The following is a 16,168-nucleotide window of genomic DNA, read 5'->3' on the forward strand; positions in this document are numbered from 1 at the left end:
TCATCCTTTTATCCTTAATTAAGGAAAGTTGCAAACTTCGACAAAAAGTGGAGAGACCATACGTATTGAACTCCTGTGTGCTCCTTACCCAGCTTCAGTAACTCCAAGGCGAGGTCACACTTGTTCACCAGTGTCCTCACCTGCTTTCTCCTTCTCCAATCATTTTGAAGCCAATCCCAGATAATATTTCATCTCACCCATAAATAATTCAGTATGCGGTGGTGGGGGGTGCCTTTGTGGCTCAGTCGGTTGAGCGTCCAGCTTTGACTCAGGTCCTGTTCCCGTGGCTTGTGAGTTCAAGCCCCACATCGGGCTCACTGCTGTCAGCACACAGCCCACCTTGGATCCTGTCTCCCTCTCTCTCTGCCCCTCCCCCATGCTTGTTCTCGTTCTCTCGCTCTCAGAAATAAAAACATTAAAAAATAATAATTCAGTATGCATCACTAAGTTATAGTCATACACGTTTTGAAACATAAGTACAATATTATCATATCAAAGCGTGAATGATGTTTTACTTAATATCACCAAACATCTGATCTATAATACATATTTTTGATTATCATAAAATGTGTTATTGATATCTCAAAAAAGAGGTCTATAAATTGCAATTCATTGATTTGTGTCTTCTAATGCTTTTAATGTATGGTTTCTCCTATCTTTTGGGGGGGCAGGGGGGCAATCTGTTGTTGAAGAACAAATGGTTCGTTTGTTCCCACAGTCTGCGTTTTGCCAATTATATCTCCCTGTGGTATCATTTGACACATTTCCTGTCATCTGTGTTTTTTGTAAACTGGCCATCGAATCTAAGGTCTTGATCGAATTCGGGTTCTGTCTTTTATCGGCAAGACAACTGCAGAAGTGATGCTGTGTCTCACCTGGAGGCCTATGGCATCTGGTGCTGTCTTTGGTGATGTGAGCATGGGCCCCTTTGCTGAGCACTGCCCCAAGCCCTGCTCCTCTGTCTCTGCAGTAGGAACCATCCCCTTTAAACAGCATGGGATCCCAGGACTGCCACTCTCCCGGGATTTGAGAAACCGATGCCCTGCAGATGGTCAGGTCAGTCTCCTGTCTTTCCAGATGAGGAGTCTGAGGCTTGCCCGCAAAAAAGGCCCAATAGGGACGATTAGAGTTGGGGGCTCAGCAGAACAAGTTGTACTAATTAGACCCCATAAAAATTAACTTTGTTATGTCACGCGGAGTATGACATAATCGAACGTGCAAGGATTGGGGAGATAGTCTGTTAGGGAATCTAGAAACAGGGAGCCCCAAATTATGCCTTGACTCTCTTGGACCAAGAAGGCACTCCCTGACCGTGGTGGGCACAACAGAAGGTGGGCTCTGTAGGAGAGGGAAGATGTCAAAGGGCCCCACCTAAAGAAAAGGGGGGGAGTAACTATGTGAGAAGGTGGATACGTTAATTAGCTTCACTGTAGTAATCGTGTTACTGTGTGTATCACATCACCATGTTGTATACCTTAAATACATACAATCATTATTAAACTAATATAAAGGAGATTGAATTTTTTTTAATTCTCATAAATTAAAGCATATTTTTAAAAGATTGGTTTGAGAAAGCAGAAAATGCATATTTCAAAATGCTTCAGGATTAATATTAAGTAGGTATAGAGTAGAGAATATTAGAAGTTTGTCAACACAAAGTTCTCTGTAGTATCAGTTGGTGTGGAAAGTCCTGTTCCCTCAGAGTGTAAGATAAATGATGTATTATGTATGGTGTCTATTTTAAACATCTCAATGATAAAAAATAAAGACTAAATTAGTGGTAAATACTTGGAGCCCATTTTTTTAAGTTTATTTATTTTGAGAGAAAGAGAGAGAGAGAGAGAGAGAGAGAGAGAGAAAGCACGAGTGGGGGAAGGACAGAGAGAGAGAGAGAGAGAGAGAATCCCAAGCAGGCTCTGCACTATCAGCACAGAGCCCGACATGGGGCTTGAACTCACAAACCATGAGATCATGACCTGAGCAGAAGCTGGATGCTTGGGGCACCTGGGTGGCTCAGTGGGGTTGGGTGTCCGACTTCAGCTCAGGTCATGATCTCACAGTCTGTGAGTTCGAGCCCCGCGTCAGGCTCTGGGCTGATGGCTCGGAGCCTGGAGCCTGCTTCTGATTCTCTGTCTCCCTCTCTCCCTGCCCCTCCCCCACTCACACCCTGTCTTTCTCTTTCTCAAAAATAAACAGAAACAAAAATTTTTAAATTTAGATGCTTAACCAACTGAGCACCACCCAGATGCCCCAACAGGAGACATTTTTCATTGTCACGACTGAGAAGTAGCTGTTGAGGCCCTTCTGTGTGTCAGGCACACAGACAACCAAAGCAGAGTTTCTGTCCTAAGTGTTCTTGGTGCAGAAGACATGGTGACGTGCACAGTGTGCAGGTTCTTGGCCAGGGTGGGGTGGGGGGGTGGGGAACCACACGGTGGACGTTGCCAGACTGATCCTACAAGACGCGGAGGGGTTAAGCTGGCCGAGGGAAGTAGAAGGCAGAGAGATGGAAGGATGTTCCAGGATGAGGCTGGTGAGAGAAACAGCCCCAAGGGCAGAAATGCCCAGCGGTCCCACGGCCGGGCCCCCGTGGGCGGTGCTGTAGACCCGACAGTCACAGGAAGTCCGTTCGCCACATCAGAGCCCCTGGAAGGCTGTGTCTGGAGGCGCCATTGAAAGATTTACACTGAGGAGCCGATGGACTGACTTGTGGCCTAAGAGGCTGAGTCTGCCTTAGCGGCTGGCATTGTGAGGCAGAGGTTGGAGGTGGAGGAGAGGTGTCTCCTAGACTTGGAGAGAAGCAGAGAGGCAGTGACGGGCACAGCATTAACTTCGGAGGGATTTCCAAGGAGAAGAGATTGGTCAAGCAGCCGCGGTTGGCAGAGGAAACAAGCTCACATCTCAGGGCCTGCCCGAGGCCGAGTTCCTTCTCACTCGCACGCGAGTCCAGTGTGAGTCTGTGATGGGGCCCGGCTGTGGCAGGGGGGGCCCACGCCACGCAGTCACTCGGGGACCCAGCCTCCTCCATCCAGAAGTTCTGCCATTCCCAGGGCCTTGCGGTCCTCGGCAGAGTGCCAGCGGCAGAGGGACCAAATAGCACGAGAGATCCTGCGGGAGGCTGAGGGCCCAGGCCTGGGGAGCCCACACGTAATTCCTGCCCGCATCCCGGCTGTCAGAACCAGGGCCGCGGCCCCATATCCCGTGAGGGAGTCTCGAAAATGGAGTGGAGCGGGGAGCCCAGAGCAGAAAGGAAGCGGGTCTGGCCAACAGACAGCCCTGACTGCCACAGAATGTTTCAGGGGTAAAATCATCATCGGGCCGCGTAATTGATTCCACATGGCGGAGCGGAGAGCCTCCGGGTTCCCACCAAGGGGCTTGGGGTGGATGCCTTGGGGGCGCGCGCAGGAGCCCCTGCCTTAGCAGGTGACGCAATGGGTCCATTCTAAAAGCACCACAGGACACTTGACGTGTGGCACGTGTTTCACTGTGTGGCCTGTGTTCCACTTACACCAGTGTCTCCTAGTATGCTCCTTGCTCCCTGCCTTTACTCTTTCCAAGAAGCAGTTACTGTTTTACGTATGTGGCGCGTGTGATGCTCCAGATCCCCTGCCCTCCTCCATCCCGACACCTGCAGCTGAGTCGCCCCCAGGCTGCCATGTCCCTCTCGCACTGAGCTCATCAGCAGCCTTGTCCAAACCTTGTCTTCATAACCCAAAGCGCCGTGAGCTGTGACTCTGTGCGGGGACGCCGTTGTGGGTAAATGAACCCGATGGTCCAGCTTAGGGAGTTTGCTGAAATTCCTCTGTTTTTGGACTTGAGTCAGGGCGTACAGCCCATTGCCAAACTCAGATCTGTCTCTTTGGTTAGGAGCAGGGACTGTGGAGCGAGTTTTCTTTGCAATGGCTGTACCGTTTCCTGACTGCGAGGTCTCGGGCAAGCTCATGAACCTCGGTGGCCTCAGTTTCCTCATCTGCAGAATGGGACAATAGTTGTAAGTGAAGCTTTGGATTGTGTGAAGGTTAAAAGGATCAGTGCACCTCAGGTGCTTGCCAGAGTGACCCATACACGGCACCTGCCAGACCTGTGCTCAGGATGTTATGCCTCCGAGATTCTTAGAGAAGCTGGAATTTCCCTTGCAATGTTGTCTCCTGCCGGTCTGTCCTCTAATGAGGGGGAGACGGGGCCGAGGGCGCACGGCTCTTGGGCAGGCCCCAACTGCCCGTTGATGGAAGGGAACAGCTCACTGCTCCCCACCCTAATGAACTCATTAATTTTTCTATTTCTCTAACTGTTCTCCGTTCCCAGCCAAACCCTTGGGGTGAGTGTTTTGTTCTGTTGTGCAAACTGGGACTTGGGGGTGAGGAGGGGGGTAGGCCGAAGGCACCTCGCGTTGCTAAACCACCGTTTGACTCAGGAGCTTCTGTAGCTGACATGTAACAACCAGAGATAAGAGGGGCCTCAAAACCCACAGATACGCCACCCCTCCGTCACAGGCCAGGACAAGAGGTGGGAACCACCTGGGTGTCTGTGCCAAGCAGTCGAAATGGGGTTTACGTTCTCTAACAGATCAATCTGTGTGTCTGTGAAAAGGTACCGGGGCTGGGGCGGGGGGGGGGGGGGGCGCCAGTCTCGAGGCAGGGAACGAGTTCCTCGGGAAAAGGCAAGGGCACTGGTGGGAGGAGCAGATTCAGCGGAGAGTCTGAGGGGAGAGTCATCAGGCTCAACTGGGGAGTAAGGCAGAGGGAAAAGCAAAGCATCGGACCCGGTTTGGCGGCCTGAGCAGTTGAAGAAGTCGTCTTCTCCCCAGATGCAGCGCCTTGCGGGGAGCAGGAGGCGTTCCCTTTTGGAAAGGTCAGGTTTGAGGACAGGTCCCGGAGGCAGCGGGGCACACAAAGTGCTGCATTTAGAAGAGAAGCTGGTCTGCAAAGGCGTGCCTGGGCACGAACCGGGCACTGCTGGCCTGTGAGGGGTGGGTGTGGCGTGAACCCAGGAGCGGGGTGCGGCCGGCCCCAGAGCGCAGGGCCAAGGTGCCTGCCGTTTGTCTTTGTGAGTTAGCTGCATGGCATTTTAAACCTGTTTAAATTTCCGAGCAGATTCAAGATGTGTGTTGTTATTTTTCAAGGCCCTATTCAATAAAATATTTGGATAATTACTACACTCGGGAAACTGGCTCAGGTCCACCAAGACCTAAAAATAGCGAGTTTGCGGACCTGTGGATTCTTTTCTCATGGCAGCGAGGCCTCCGGGGCCCAGCCAGGAAGTGGGGGGGGGGGGGGGGCGGCGGCGCAGGGCCCCCTTAGAGGCACAGTCGGAGGCTGGACATGGAGACGTGCTGGCAGAGAGCTTTCCAGTGAATTCCGTGCCACCAGAAAAACAGATGGAGGCTATGACTGGGCTGTCTCCAGCCCACCAATCGGCTGTTGGTTGAGAAAAAGTGCTCATCGTAATGTCTCCTTCCTTCTGAATGTGAGGCACAGCAGCAGGACGTTGGCCAGATCCCCCGCCCCGGCAAAGGGGGGCCACGTGGCAGGTGGGAGAAGCAGAAGATGGACCCCGTCTGTGAGAAACACAGGGCAACACCCCAGAAAAGGCGTGTGCGATCGGGGGAATGCATTTCCGAGGCTGTGAGTCAGTCGGGGATGCTACAGTGCTTCCTTAACAGATCGGTAGTTGTGAAAAAGGCAGGAGTTTCCCCACCAGCAGAGAAAGGGCACATACCAACGTTTAAGAAAACGATAGAGGCCAGGACGCCATTCTCTGCCGTTGTCCATTCAACTACATCCTTGAATCGGAGGAGTGTTCAGTTTCAGCCCGACCTCCTTGGGAATCGGACGGAGCCCTTCAGCCCCAGCCCCACACCTGCCAGCGGGAGGCGCTCGGTACGCATGGGCGACTTAGAACCTCTGGCACCCTCCCCTATGATTCACGGAGGGACAGGGGTGTCCTGAGACCCCTGCATCGCACAGGCAAGCGGCGATTGGGTGTAGGTCTTTTGGAAGCACTTGAGAAGCAAACGTATGAAGGGGGAGGAGGAAGAAGAGAGAGGGAAACCACAAGAGACTCTTAGTGATGGAGAACAAACTGAGGGTTGATGGAGGGAGGTGGGCTAGATGGGGGGTGAGCACTGAGGAGGGCACTTGCTGGGATGAGTATTGGGTGTTGTCTGTAAGTGATGAATCACTGAGTTCTATTCCTGAAACCAATACTGCACTGTATGTTAACTAACTAAAATTAAAAAAAAAAAAAAAAAAAACTTAAAAAAATCCCAAACTAGCAGGTGATGGATACTGTTCACCTCCAAACGCTCCGGACCGAAGACAGAACAAAGGAGTCTGAGGACAAAAATGTATCTGAATCTGTGAACATTTCAGGAGTATCCCCTCCAGGCCCAGGGTGCCTGTCGGCCTCTGAACCAGCCACCGTCTACAAGTCCTTGATAAGAGAGAGGTTTTCACACTGGTTTGGAAAAAGAAGTACTTATTAAGTAAAAACTAAACGACTGGAGTGGGTTGCTTAATTAGTCAAGTAATATTTATGAACTCAACAGAATCGCTAATCCGTTGGATTATCTGGGTGCTAAAACTTTCAGAGAAAATGTCAGTTACAGTAAAGGGAAATATTCAATTTATTTAGTCTTCACCTTTGGCTCAAGCAATATTTCTAAAATTCACTTCCGTTCCTTTTGTGATGGAATTCGTGCTTTCTCATTGGAACACTACATTTTATCATACAGTTTGAGTTGACTAAGTTTTTTTTTTTTTTTTTTCTCCTCCAAAGAAGCTGGCTCTTTTTAGGACAATGCTCTCAGCCTATTTTAGAGACACAGAACATAGTACATGTTTTCCACAGGGCACACAGCTGCTGGAGGGAGATGGGGGAAACTTGCCCTTGTTCTTTACCACTGATTTCTAGGAACAAGTCAGTGAAACTTGAAGTGTCTTAGGAAATATACGCATAAATGCTGTAATTATGTTAGTAGTTAATAAAGGCTTGACTGGTGATGGACAGATGAATCCACCTCATGTCCAAACAATGAAATGACAAACCATGGGAGTGTTTTTCAAATTATCTTGGGGGAAGACAGAAAGTACTGTTCCAAAAGCATCTTATTTGCAGAATGCCCAAAGCAAACAAAACATGCCAGCCAGGCAAAGGCACTTCCAGAATTCGAGATTCGAAAATAGCTGTGAACAATTATTGCCAACACAGGCACATTCTCTACGGTTGGTTTTTAAAAGGTAGAAAAGTTGAAATTCAACCTGGGACAGCTGAGGACCCAGTCTCCTGATGTTTAAAATGTGATGCATAATTTCATGGGAAGAAAAAAATATTTATAGTAAATGTAAGCCCAGCACTGGAAAATACGTTCTACATTTGTGAGGGTTTTTTTTTTTTTCCTTGTATGATTGAATAATTTGAGAGAAAAGCCTGTCCACTGTTTTCAACTAGTAGGTCATGAAACATAAAACAACAGTTTGATGGGTTAGCATAATATTTTAAGAATGGTGGTCCAGGGTGCCTCCCTGGCTTAGTTGGTAGAACATACAGCTCTCGATATCGGGGTCATCGGGTTTGAGCCCCGCGTTGGGTGTAGAGATTCCATTAAAAAAAATTTAAAGAATAAAAAAAATAAAACAAAGCCCAAACTTGAAGGCTAATGATCAACCAAAGCAAAGAGAAGAGCTATTTATGGGATACTTTCTGTGAGTCATGCTTAGCATTTCCTCCCCCAGTCAAATACATATATTTCCACCATCTGCCTTTGTATTTTACATTTAAATCTTCAGTGCATTTTGAATTGATTTTCCTATATGATGTGAGATGGGAAATCTAATTTACTTTTTTCAAATAATTAGTCATTCCATCCAATATACTATTTCTATGATTATTGAGATAATGACCTACTAAATTCTTACAAACGCTTGAGCGTGTTTCTGAAGTTTCTCTCTGCTCTGATCATTATTAGTTTGTCTGTTCCTTGACCAGAAAAATACCATTTTAATTATTAGATTGTAAATTGAGATGTTTAATGTCTGGTAAGGAAGGGGGAGCTCCCGTCCTCCAAAATTGAATGTTATTTTATAAGAAACAAATTATCATGTTAATTTCAGTAAATGTATTATTGTTCTAGGTAAATCTTGGAATAATTTTTCAAGGTTAAAAAAACTAATAGAATTCTATAAATGTAAACACATTAACTATTATGTTTTTAGATTCTATAAATTAGTTCTATTAAATCATATTAGGTATATATAAAAATTAATATAAATCTTCCAACCCAGAAGAATTTTCTGTCTCTTCCCTCATTCGGGAATTTTGTGTCTCTTAGTAGAATACGATTAGCGACTTCACAGAGACTGCGCATTCTTTTTAAGTTTATTGCTACTATCTTTATTCTTTTTATTAAAAATATATAGACGACTTTATTGTTGCATGTCAGAAGGATATTGATTTCTGTACATTGGATTGCTAACTGGCCCTTCCATTTGAGTTTGTGATTAATTAAAGTAGTTTTAATAGGTTGAATCCCTTGGGCTCTTCAGGTAGACAATCTGTATGTAAAGACAGACAACACCGTTTACTACTTTGCAGTATATGTGGCTTCATGTTTTTCTCGTCTTATTTCATTATCTAAAACTTCAAATCAATGATGAACCAAACCAATGATGCAGGCGTTTTCCTTAGTCTTGATTTTAATGGGAGTGCTCATATTTTTTAATTGCTAAATATACTTTGATAGTTCCCTGTAGGTTATTAGATTACTAAGAAAATAGCATTATATTCCTAGTTCTAGAAGCTTTTTTTAAATTTTAGCAATGAATATTATCAAATACCTTTCTTATATTTATCAAAAGAGCATATAGCCTTTTCCCTTTGACCTATTTATTCATTCAAGAATTATAGAATGGCTGGAGCACCTGGGTGGCTCTGTTGGTTGAGCATCCGACTTCAACTCAGGTTATGATCTCACAGTCCGTGGGTTCAAGCCCCACATCAGGCTCATTGCTATCAGCGCAGAGCCCGCTTTGGATCCTCTGTCCTCCTCCCCTCTCCCCCTCCCCATTCACACTTGCTCTCTGTCTCTCAAAAATGAATAAACATCTCCTTAAAAAAAAAGAATTATAGAATGGCTTCATTTACGTTAAAATTATTTTTACATTCCAGCAATAAGACATACTTTGGGTGGGTTATTACTGGAATGGACCACTAGATGATATACATTAATATTGTATTAAAGTTTTTGCATCTGTGAGACGCTTATATAGTTTAAAGAGTGGCATTTGTTCCCTAAAGATTTCATGATAATGATTTGTAAAATTAGGTGGCTACAACAATATTACTGAAGACAGATTTTTGATAACTTCCAAAATTTCAAGAGCTCTTTCCTGGTTTCCTATTTCTTATCAAATCCTGAGTTATTATCTTGAGTTATTTGTGTCTTTCTAGCAAAACATCAGTGTTTTCAAGGCGAGAGAGCAAGAAGTGGCGTTTCTATCCATTTCTTGTTTGTATTTCCGAACAGTTTCGCCTTTTGTTTTTAAGCGCTGCTGTTTGGTAACCGAAGATTCATTAGAGTCATATATCCATTCTGAACTGTATAATCTAACAGTGTAAAATGGCTTCCTGTGCTCCATTCAGTCCTTTTTGTCTTGTATGTAAGTCAGCGTTCTATCAGAAGAACAGAGCCACTGTTAGCATGAAGAGAATAAGGAACTTCTCCTAGGAATGAAGGCTTACAGGCGCGGGCGGAGCTCAGTGAGTGGAGGTCTAGAAAGGGAAGGGGAGGATCAGAGAAGCTACGCACCAGCTCCCCTCAAGTGCCAGAGCTGGTGGACATAAGGGAGTTTGCAAGTCTAGCCTCCAGAGTGGGATCACAGAGGGTGGCGTCTGTGGTGAACTCTACGGAAACTTCTGCCTCAAGGGAGAGCCTGCCTCTGAGTAACCGCCATCTGTGCAGGTCCACACCAGGTGCCTGGTGGTGGCCTGCAGACAGGGTTGGTTAGCGGGGCCAGCAGTTAGGAGGATGCGTTGGACCCAGAGCAGGGGGGAGTGAAGAGAGCTGGGGTCTGCCACTCATGTCTGCATTTGCCTGTCATTGTGGCCGACCAGGACAACCTGTTAGGTTTAATGACTTCTGCCTCTAAGGCTTAGGAATCCCACCTTCCAAATTTTGCGCATTTCTCCTTTCAACTGTAAACAGAACCATAGAGAAAAGGGGGTTCTGGGAAATGTAGTTTCATCAGGCCTGCACTCAGTTTATATAATACAAAAACCAACATACACTGAGTTACAGTTTGTCATTGGTATTTTCGTTTTGATAGATTTTCCCAATATGCTCTGGAGCACGCTTTGATACTTGTTTAACTAGATTTTTTTTTTCTCTGATTTTAAAATACAAAGTTCTCTAACCAGTTTAAGAGTATTGCAAGAATGTGTAACCGGTATATTATTTTAAATGTTTATTTATTTTTGAGGGAGAGCAAGAGAGCACAAGAGAGCATGTGCATGGGGGAGGGGCAGAAAGAGAGCGGCACAGAGCCCGACACAAGGCTTGATCCCACGAACCATGAGATCATGACCTGAGCCAAAATCAAGAGTCAGACACTTAATCGACTGAGCCACTGAGGCACCCCAATGTGTAACCAATATTAATGTGGGGAAAATAAAATGATGCAAATATCTAACTAGCACAAAAGAAGGCGTGAAAGAGAAAAAACATAAAGCAGGGGAATGGAATAAAAGGCAAGTTTAACACAACTCTCGTCACTAACTACATTAAACAGAAACAGTGTAGATATTCCATGAAAAAGATGAAGTCTGCAACTCAAAGCTTTTAAAACCCAACTGTATGCTGTTTACAAAATCAGACTTTAAATATCAAGACACAGAAAGGTTGAATGTACTGGGATGGAAAATGATATGGCAGGTAAAGCAAACAAAGTTGATATACGTATACTGACATCAGACAGGGTCAACTCTAAGGCAAGAGTTGCTAGAGATAAACATCTGAACATGATAAAGGGATCAGTCTACAAAGAAGATACCACAAATCTTAATCTATGCAACTAATAACAGAGCTTCAAAATATATGTAAAGCAAAATTGACAAGATATAGAGGATAGAGGAATTCACAATCATAATGGTAGATTTTAACACTTTCATATGTGTTACAAAAAGAAAAAAACCCAAAACTTGAATAACACAAATAGCAAATTTGGCTTAATTGACATATGTAGAATCCTGCACTCTAAACCCACGACATGCACATTCTTTTAAATCACATGTGAAGCATTTGCCAGAATTGATCATGGCTGGGCAATAAAACAAGCCTCCAAAAACTTTTCAAAAATTAAAATAATAAAGAGAATATTCTTCCCACAATGGAAGTATCATAGCGGGAGAAAAAAACTAGAAAATCTCCAACTGTTTGAAAATTAAACTATACAGTTTTAAATAATCCACAGGTAAAAGGAGAAATCAGAAAAGACATTAGAGAATATTTGGAAGTAGGTGATGATGAGGATATGACATATTAAAACTGTACTAGAAAGCTAAAGCTGAAAGCAAATTTCACAGCCTGAAATTCATATATTACAGAGAAGACAGGCTAAAAGTCAGCCATCTAAGCTTTCATCTCAAGAAACTGGAAAAAGAATAGAAAATCTACAATGTATAAGAAGGAATGAATAAAAACAAGGGTAGAGATTCATGAAATAGCAAATTTACAATAGAGAAAAACAAAGCAAAAAGCATATTCTTATCCTCAATAAAATTGATGAAGAAAAAGGAAAAAGAAACAATTTCTATTTGGAAATTCAGGTTACTGAACACAAGGCCAATACACCAAAAAAAAAAAAATCAATTGTATTTCTAAATATCAGCAGTAAACAAGGAGAACATGAAATTTCAAAACTGCGTCGTTTACAATAGTATAAAAATAAAATACCTACAAATAAAGATTTATCAAAATACGTGCAGGATTGGGGCGCCTGGGTGGCTCAGTCGGTTGAGCGTCCGACTTTGGCTCAGGTCATGATGTCACAGTTCGTGGGTTCGAGCCCCATATTGGGCTCTGTGCTGACAGCTCAGAGCCTGGAGCCTGCTTCGGATTCTGTGTCTCCCTCTCCCTCTGCCCTTCCCCACTCACTCTCTGTCTCTCAAAAATAAATAAATGTAAAAAAAAAATCTTTTTTTTAAATACGTGTGGGATCTTTACACTGAAAGGTACGAGGCATTCTTGGGAGAAAGAAAGGAGGATTCTGTGAGCGGAGGACATTCCATCTCCATAGATTGGAAAGCCAGCGTTGTAAGGATGCCAACTCTCTTGGATTGATCTGTGGGTTGAACCCAATCCTAAGCAAAATTCCAGCATCGTGAAGCTTGGCAAGCTGATTCCATAATGTATATGGAAATGCAAAATGCTAAAATAGCCAAGAGAGTCTTAAATTAGAACAGAGTTGGCTTCCTTCTGCTGTTAGACACTTCCTTCAACTTCTAACCTATGAACATCGGCTTTTTTTGTAGGCATGACTCATAAAGAGCACATGCTTGTATTTTGTCTTAAGGAACTTTCTGGAAGTTTTCTTTCTTACTCTAGGGTATTACCCCATTTATATTTTTTTAGTCTATTACTTATTTCTCTTGTTCTTTGGATTTGTCTTCCACTTCCTTGATATCCCTTATTTGTTTGTTTATTTGTTAGTTTTTATTTGTTTCATTTATTTTTTTGCTGGTTTGGAGGAGGTGCTTTATATGCTCTGGTCTTTAAAAGTTTTATATCTTGGCTTTTAATTCCGGCGATGACTATATGGATTACTTTTAATATACGCTTATGAGCTAGCCTTCCCGAATTCAGAGTGAAGGTTTACATGTTACTTCATGATTTATCATCCATTTCTGGATCTCACCCAACCCCCCAAGTACACACAAGTGCACACATGCCCCCTACGCTGATTTTAGCGCTATCTTCTATCCACTTTTGCACACTTTAAATATGATCTGGCATCTTGTAGCCACTCATTTAATTTCACTGGTTTTTTACATTCTCAATCCTCTCTTTTAAGAACAAATGCGTTATTTACATTCCGAGAGTCCTACACTCACTGCCAGCCGTGCGTCTGACTTTCTTTCCAGGCTCCAGCTTTTGCTTTACGTCTTAGCCGAGAGGCGCACATCCTCATCTAACTCACTCGGGTGCTTCGAGCCAGGAAAACTTGAACAAATCCCTCAGCAAAGCGTACTATGGGTCATCTAGCCCCCTTCCACCGGCAAAAATTGCATGTGGGATAAAGTAAGACTGACGTGCAATAATGGAAAATGTCTGAAAGCATTAACAAATGTTTTAAACGAGGAACATTTTGAAAGAAAACTAATGAGAGGAAACGTGTCCTTCCGGATATCAAACAATAGTGTAAAAGGATCAGATTCCAACCCATTGGGTGTACTGGGTAGTTGAATACGCTCCAACAATAGGGTATTCTGCGACTCTTGTGTTTGGTGCACTAAGAAGCAAAGTAGGGAGCACCCAAACAGACCCCAGTGGATGTAAGATCCAGTGGGTGAAAAGATGTGGTGTCCCAAACACTTGACGAAAAGGTCAGGAACTGGCTTTTCCTAGAAAAGAAAAAAAGGTAACGTGGCTCGGAAGCAGACGGTTGTCAAATTTTATAAACATCGATGCAGGCGGCCCCGTGTTGGGTCCCTGAGAGGCTGGTGCATTAGCGAAATGACTGACACTTTTCCGAGCCTGTTGTGGTGTGGGTTCCCGCGCAAGAGTGTGTGTATGTGGGCGAATGTGTGTGAGTGTGCCTAGTGCGAGTGAGTGTGCGGGGGAATGCATATGTGTGAGCGAGGGTGCGGTGTGCGTGCGAGGGAGCGTGTGGTGTGTGGGTGTGTGTTGGGGTGCAGTTGTGTGTGGGAGGTGGGAAACGGCTCCGTCTCAGGAACATCTGATTTTTATAAAGCGGAAACGGGAACAGTAGAGGGAAGTGATCGGGTGAGGCAGGTGGTCCTAACGGTTGTCCGCAAGGAAGAAGGCATCCCTGAGGGCCTCCAACTCCACGATGGGAGCGTCCCCGTTCCCAGGTAAGAAAGCGAGGTTCGTGGGCCACTCTTCCCAGGAGTCCAGCCTTGGGCTGTCTGGGCCCAGGGCCCGCTTCTTGCCCACGGCAGCGTGGCCTCCGTGTTGCTGGTGTATTTCCCTGTCCCTGTGAGCCATCCGCCCCCCCCTGCCCCAGGCGTGGCCCTCGCTCGCCCTGCACTGCTCACCTGTGCGGGGCAGGGCGCGCCGCGGGATGCCGCAGGGGACGGTACTTAAAGGTCAAGGCCACACTTTTCTTCTCTTGCCTCCGGTCATCAGACTGTGCGCTCTCCTCTCAAGTGTGGCCACAGGGGATGGCAATTCTCTGGAACTTGGTTTTTCTGATCCTGTCTCGCCGAATGCTTTGTAGAGCCTGGATGGCGGCTCTACGGGGCGGGCTTTGCCGCTCACGGACTCAGCCTCGCTGACCTTGCGCCGGAACACCTCACGGGATGCCTGAGACACTTCTGCTTTTCAGAACGGCCTTGTGAGAGCAGCAGGGAACAGCGTCCGGCTTAAATTTGGGACTCCCTGAGAAAATCAAATGTCTGCTATCCTACAAGAGATCTGGCATCTATTGGAATGCAATGTTGGTCGACCTTGGCTCTTCTCTTTAGACACGCCAGGGCTTGGGCAGGGCAGCTGGGGACAGGACAGCCCAGAAAGGAGGTTTGGGTGTGGCCCTGGCCCTTTATACCGCTGGGATTCTGACCCCTAACCACCGCCAGGAACACCCGAGCCCCCATACCAGCCTTCCTCCTTCCATCAAGGCACGGGCCTGACACCCCGCTGGCTGACAGCAAGAGACAGAACGGCCAGGAAGACAGAGTGAGGCCTTTGCGCACTAGAAATTTAATTTGGTGGGAATAATTGGGCCAAGGAGTTGGAAGCACTTGTCAGGCTGATCTGGCCTTGGGGATAATGGGGGGAGGGCATAAGAGGCTGGTCTTGAGGACAGAAAGGAATTCCTATAAAAACTACCCGACTGAGAAAACATTCCAGGTCTCTAGCACTGTCAGATATAATAGCAGCCAGCTACCAGGAAGGCAAAGGCAACTTCTGGGGTTAAAACTATACCAGATAGTCCCTATGTTTCTATCAAGCCCAACCCCTTCCTGGGTCCTACAGATCTGACCCAGGTCTCCCCCCAGCCCATCTAGTCCCTCGGACCCCACTGAACCCAACTGCAGCCACTTTGGCCTCCTGGCAATGCCCGGAGCCCCTGGCCACTTCCTTCATCTGGAAGGCCCTCCACCCCCTGCCGTGTCTGACTCCTCCCCTGTCCCACCTTCACCTTAGTGTCACCTTCTTGGAGAGGCGGTCACAGACACCCCTCCTCATTTCCCCAACATCTAAAGAAGTGCTAAGGGCTGAATGGTGTCCCTCCAAATTACTATGTGAACCCTAACCCCAGGACCTCAGAATGTGACTGTCTTTGGAAGCAGGACCTTTAAAGAGGGGATTCAGTTAAAATGAGGCCATTGGAGTGGGCCCTAATCAAACAGAACTGGTGTCCTTATATTTTTTTAATTTTTAAACATTTTATTTGAGAGAAAAAGAGCATGAGTGGGGGGAGGGGCAGAGAGAGAGAGGGAGACACAGAATCGGAAGCAGGCTCCAGGCTCTGAGCTGTCAGCACAGAGCCCGACGTGGGGCTCGAACGCATGAATGAGGAGATCATGACCTGAGTGAAAGTCGGATGCGTAACTGACTGAGCCACCCAGGCCCCCCAGAACTGGTGTCCTGGACGCACAGAGAGACACCATGGATATCATCACAAAGGAAAGACCACATGTGGCCACAGTGCAAAGGCAGCCATCCGCACACCAAGGAGAGAAGCCTCAGGAGAAACACCTTGGTCTTGGACTTCCAGTCTCCAGAACTGGTAGAACATAAATGAGGAGGAGAACGAAAGTAACAAAAAAAGAATCGTCTTACATGCGGCTCACTGATGCACGTCTGAGACAGACAGATCATGGCATCCCTAAAGGGTCTTATGATTAATGTTTCACTAGATAATAAAGGGTAATCTTATCTTGACAATAGCCAGCCCTCTAAGATCCTGTAAACCTCACTTTCAGCAGACAC

The sequence above is a fragment of the Prionailurus bengalensis genome, chromosome A1 (assembly GCF_016509475.1).
Source record: "Prionailurus bengalensis isolate Pbe53 chromosome A1, Fcat_Pben_1.1_paternal_pri, whole genome shotgun sequence".
Lineage (NCBI taxonomy): Eukaryota > Metazoa > Chordata > Mammalia > Carnivora > Felidae > Prionailurus > Prionailurus bengalensis.